This window comes from Sarcophilus harrisii, chromosome 2 (genome assembly GCF_902635505.1).
Source record: "Sarcophilus harrisii chromosome 2, mSarHar1.11, whole genome shotgun sequence".
NCBI lineage: Eukaryota > Metazoa > Chordata > Mammalia > Dasyuromorphia > Dasyuridae > Sarcophilus > Sarcophilus harrisii.
The window spans coordinates 604,201,206-604,207,596 of NC_045427.1; positions in this window are offsets into that span (position 1 = coordinate 604,201,206).

Sequence of the window (6,391 nt, forward strand, 5' to 3'; positions counted from 1 at the left end):
TTGCAATTTTTTTCTTTTCCCACAAATCCTACTTTCTAGTGAATTCTTTATTTTTTTTCCAATTCACAATTTTACTTCCTGATTTTTTTATTTTTCCAACCACCGATTTTGTTTCCCTGCACTTCCTGGGAATTTTTTCTTTTTCCAATCTGTATTTGGGTTGTTGCTCTCTTTGTAATTTCTTTCCTTTCCCCATTTATCTTCTAACCCTCTTTTGAGACTTTTTAATTGGTCTCTTCTATGAGAGCATTATGTAAAGGAGGAACAGTCTGATGCATTTTTTGCTGTTTTGGAGGTTTCCTTCAGGTTTGTTGACCTGCTCTTTTTTCTGTATAAAGCTGTCGAACCTCTTTTTCATCTTTTATTCATGTTTTTGGCCTTTAGGGTGGTCTCCAGGGGCAAGGTTACTAGCCCTCTGCAAGCAGGGAAAGAAAACCATTTCCTCCCAGGGATGGGAGTGTCGGGAGAGTTTTTCCCCAACAGGAAGTGGATTCAGCACTGGCCGAGCTTATCCCCGGCCTTAGTAGGGCTGGAGGGATTTATCGAGCCCTCCAGAGACTAAGTGGGAAATGTCAACCGCCCAGGCCGAGCCTCTTGGGACTGTGAGTATTAGGCAGCTGAGCGAGACTGCAGAACGCAGACAGCCAAAACCTGCCCAGGTCTCTGCCTGGATGCAAATCGGGGCCCTGGAAAAGCCCCCATGGCCCCGCCGAGCCCCCACTGCGCAGATTGGGGCTAACCCGGGCCTGCCCTCCTCCTGCCGCAGGATCACAACCGCCCCGGAAAAAAGCCCCGTACTGCGGGCTGGGGCTGGGCGGCCAGCCCTTTAACCCTCGGTTTGAGACTTTTCCTAGGAACCTAACCTCTCCCCGCCTGGGCCCATTCCTCCCCTGGCCCCGAACCAACCTTTTTTTGGCGGAGACTGCAGAATTTTCGGCCGGTGAGTTGTTCTACTTCTTATTCTTTACGAATTGTAGCAGTCAAGACTATTTTTGAGGCTCGATATAATATTGATAAAGAGGGTAAGAGAAGAGCTTAGAAAGACGCGTGTGTCTTCTCCGCCATCTTGGCTCCGCCCCCCCAAGCTCATTATTTCTTACAGCATATTAGTATTCCATCAAATACTACCTATACCTATTTTAAGAGGTCATCAAAAGCATACCAAGAGCTTAAAGACCAAACTGGTCTCAGAGTCAATTAGAAATATAATTTTCTGCCCCTTAACATTATTGTAGAACTGGAGGGGAACTTAGAGGCCATCAAGCTCATTCACTTCATTTTACAAATGAGTAAACCAAGGTCCATAGATGTTAAAGTGAAGCATCCAGAATTATTTAGCTAGCAAATGTCTAAGGCAGGATTTGAATTCAGGTCTCCTTACTTCAGAGTTCACTAAAGCCTATAACTGCCTCCTCAACTTCCCTGAGCAGGCATCAGCAATTTCACAGTTCTAATCAATTCTGGAAAAGTTTCAGAGTATCCTCTTGGCCACTGAAGAAATGCCTAGTTTCTCTAATAGTATTCCATTAGGGGATGTTAGAAAGAATAGGAAAAATTTAGGAAGTTATCTTCCAAGCTCTGGAGCAATGATAGGTAAAAAGAGAAGCTGGAAGCATGGAGCAAATGCTCAGCCATTGGCTAGAAATATCACCTGCCAGTTGTCCTTAGGTTTAAAAAGAGATTTTGTAAAGAAAATGAAATACAAAATGACTACCATGTCATGATGCGCTCCATTTCATCAGTTGCTGGCAGGCAGGACATGACTTGCTTTTTTATCTCACACAGTATTTCAAAAGCTCTTTAGCATTTTCTGAAGAGCGATGCCATTTGTCACATATAGAAAGACCTTACAAGAGTCAATACTCAAGGGAAATATCTCTATATTAAGATGCTTACCCCAAATTCTAAACCTCTGAGAATAGGCTCACCCTTTACTCCTTGGTATGTGGCTGGAACTTGGCAGAATTCTGATGTTATAAAATTTGTTTTCAGAACCTCCTCAAAATCTTTGAATTCTTCTCCCACCAATGGCATCCTTCCCAACCTTTCAATGGTCATGGCTTGGGCTTTCTTTTAATGGCTCTGCTAAAACTCTTTTTCAATCCCTTAATTTGAATTTAAGTTTTTGTGTTGTTACTTCTTCAAACATTTGCATTTTCTCTCACATATTAGTGTCAAATAAAGGATTTTTTTCCCTAAATGAAAAGTTTTGGGGTAAAACCCAGCAAACTAGCAAGTTACTTTGGGAAGCAGACACATATGTCCAGAATTCCTAAAATCATACTAGGTAGGTGGCCCCTGCTATGGGCATCAGTGAAGCAAAATAGAAAGATCATTAGATTAGACCCATCAGATTTTGATTTAAGGCCTGATTATATCATTCAGTTTACCCTTTCTGGGCTTCAGATTCTACATTGTTAAATGATAATGATACCTAGTCTGTCAACTCTTCACATTACTGTGAGAATGAAATGAGATTATAGTTGTAAACTGGAAAGCCCCAGGAGGAATACATTGTTCCTATATGTTTTTCACCCTCTGCCATAGGAGCTCACTTACTTCATTTTCTTTATTGCCAGGAAAAAAAGTAAAAAGATAGCTTAAATTCTAGACCCTGAAAGATAGTTAGGAGCTCTCTTTGCCAAAATTCCTTCAACATATCCCTTCACAAAAGTCACAGAATTCCATTGCTGGAAGAAACCTCAACGACCATTTATTTATTTAGTCTAATGTATACCTGAAAAAGATTTCCTCTATATTATTACCTACTGTTGGGGTTTAGCCACCAAATATGAAAAGAGTGTTACCTCAAAAAGTACAAAGGGGTTATGGGCCAGTATCGGTCTCAAAAGAATTTGTAGGCTTAAATCTCTTCCAAATCAAGGGGCAATATTCATCTAGCCACCAGGGACCTCATCACTACCAAAAAGAAATTCAGTCTTTTCTTGAATCTGAAGTGAGAGGGAATTCATGACCCACCAATGATTCCTTTTTATTTTTCAATAGTTATAATTGTTAGAAAGTATTTTTTTTTCTTTATTTGTTTGTCTCCTACCATAAAGTCAAAATTTGTCCCTTTCTTTCCAGCACTCCAAGTTCTACTTTCTGAAGGCTTGCAGAACAAATCTATTCTCACTTTCATCTAATATACTTTCTAATATTTATAGCTATCCTGTCCACACTTCTTTCACCTCTTTACCGTAGTGTTTACTTTTCCAGGTTAAAGATTTTTACTGCCCCATTCAGTTTCTTTAACAAATCTCCTTTTGGCTTTTTATTGTCCCAATTGATTATCTCTAGAATGTTTCTGTCAGTGTCCTTTTTAAAAAGAAGGGCCCAGAACTGAACAGAAAATTCCAAATGTAGTTGATGGTGGCCAGGGCAGAGAACAGGCATGATTATCTCCCTAATTTTTGTGACTCTAGATATATTAATTCAAATTATGATTACATTTATTTTTTTAACCTTCTGGGTCTCACTGTTTTCTCATATCAAGCTTGCTTTCCACCAAAATTCTTAGATCTTTTCCAAATGGACTTCTATTATGCTTCCCTCATTTTACATTTGTGAAGTTGATTTTTTAAACATATATGTATGCCTTAATATGTATCCTTATCAAGTCATTTTTATTCCATTTGGCCCAATATTCTAGCCAGTTGAGATCTTTTTGATTCTCCATACTTTCCTGGATTTCTTTTTTCTTCCACTTGTATTTACATATATTTTAAAAATCTTTTCAAAACTTAGAGTCAAGTACAATTTATAAATCTATATACTTAGAATAGACAGCCTGCTGTTTATTCTAGATTTGGATTTATGAGTCTCTGAGCACAGGCCTCAAAGCAGAAAAGTTGGAGGGGGAAGAAGCTTTTTATAAATATGGACTTCCCTTTTTCTCTTTGGACTCCATGAAGAGTCTGGTTCCTGCTTCAGTTCCACCATACTAGACCTACAGCATGGCTTGTTTTGCTAGAATGAGGGAAAGAAAAATCAAAAATAGATACGGTGAAGGGTCCTCAAAAGAGGGATTTAATAGCCCTTGTGGAATAATAACCAGACTAGGCTTTAATATATATCTTAGGATGTTACAAGGACAATATGTGGCACATATGGGACAAGTGAAAAACAAAGGCTAAAGTAAAAGAAAGACAAGCTGATTATTTTAGGAGATGAAAGTTGCACAGAATTGTACCTGACAGTTAAATTTTTTTCTATTGGTTGGAAGGAGTTATCAGCTAAGATAAGGTTCATTGCCTGAAATAATTGAGTTTTTTTTTTTAACTTTTTCTTTCCTTATTTGATTTGAAGAAAGGAAAATAGAACTATAAAAGCAAAATTAAATTTTAGCTTTGGGCCCCCATGACCAACTTTTGTCATATTCACATAATAGCAATGACAAAAAAGAATCATTTTAATATCTATGACCTTATCTATGTACCTTTCTCATAATTCCAAGATCCAAGTAGGTTTAGATTATCCATACTGAACAGACTAACAAATAGTGGACAATTAGCTAGTGCTAGTGGCAACATTATAGATCAGACCTTTACACCACATTACAAAGAAGTAATAATAATGGAGATTTTTACAATCCACTAATGTTTTCAAATTATTTTACATTATATTGTTGTCCTTGTTGTCCTATCATTGTTTACCTTATGTTGTTTGTCCTTTATTCTCATAAAGGATTAAGACATCAGGAAAATGATGTCATGACTTTTAAGTAAATTGGATTTAAGTTGAGACAGGACTGTGCAAAATCACTAAATTCACTCTTTTTTCCTTAGACATCTGAGTCCAGTGGCAAGAGCTAAAGATGTTTAGAAGCAAGATGTTTGGAAGCAAGAGCTTCCAGTGGAAGACTAAAGATGTTCATCAGTATAGTATATCAATTCCATAATGCCATGCTTGTCCCAGTTTTGGACAATAGGCTCTTGAGCTTTCCCAGTTATCAATGGAGTGAAACAAAATTGTGTGCTTGCTTCCATGCTTTATAGCATGATGTTATCACTCATGTTGTCAAATGTCTTCAATAAGGACAGTCATGAAATCAAAGTTAGCCACCACACTGATAGCAAATTCAACCCAAAACAAGAGAGAGGGTGTTATGTTAATGCATGATTTTTTGTTTGCAGATGATTATGCAGCCTCCAAAACTGAGATGCAACAAATTATGAATCAATTCTCTGCTGCTTGTGCTAATTTTGGACTAACAATTAATACCAAGAAAACACAGGTGCTACATAGACCAGCACATCATCATCCATATGTGGAGCCATCAGTTATAGTAAATGGTGAAGTTTTGAATGTTGTGGATAAGTTCACTTAACTTGGCAGTATACCTTCCCAGGAAGTCAACATTAATAATGAAATTGCATTGCCAGAGCTAACTCAGTGTTTGGGAGGATCTGTGGGAGTGAAGAGATATTAGACTGATCACCATACTGAAAGTCTACAGAGCCATTATACTGACCTCATTGCTGTGTGCTTGGGAAACCTGAATTATATACCAATGCCATGCTAGGAAATTGAATCACTTCCATTTGATTTGTCTTAGGAAGATTCTGAAGATAAGCTGGAAGAATAAGATGCCAGGCACTGAGGGACTTTCTCAAATTAAACTACCAAGCATTCCAACTCTACTGCAGAGAGCACAACTCTATTGGGCTGACCATATTGTTTGAATGCCAAATATATACTTGCTAAAAAAATATTTCATGGAGAACTCACACAGGGCAAGTGCTCACAATGTGGTCAGGAAAAGCGATACAAAGCACTCTCAAGGTATCCCTTAAGAACTTCAGGACTGATTGTATGACATGAGAGGCACTGGTATACAGTGTCCGATGATTGTGTCCCAGAATGATGTGCCCTCATCAGAGAAGGTGCTGTGCTCTATGAGCAAAGCAGAATTGAATTAGCCCAAAGAAAATGCAAAATGCATAAAATTAGAAAAGCTACTCCAAATGTTAGTATGGACTATTTATGTCCAACTTGAGGCAGAGCACTCTGAGCTTGTATCTGTCTGATCAGCCTCAGAGGATACACTGTAACTCAATTCTAACAGTGATATCATTTTGGTCCTCTTTGAAAATGAGGAGTAACACTAACATTAACTATTTATGTCCAACTTGAGGCAGAGCACTCTGAGCTTGTATCTGTCTGATCAGCCTCAGAGGATACACTGTAACTCAATTCTAACACTGATATCATTTTGGTCCTCTTTGAAAATGAGGAGTAACACTAACATTACTATTACTGCTACTGGTGCTACAATTATTACTGCTGCTGCTACTACTGCTGCTAGCATTTATATAGCACTTGGGGTTCGTAAAGCATGTTACTTATCTCATTTGATCCTCACAACAATCTGATAAAAGAAGTATTGATA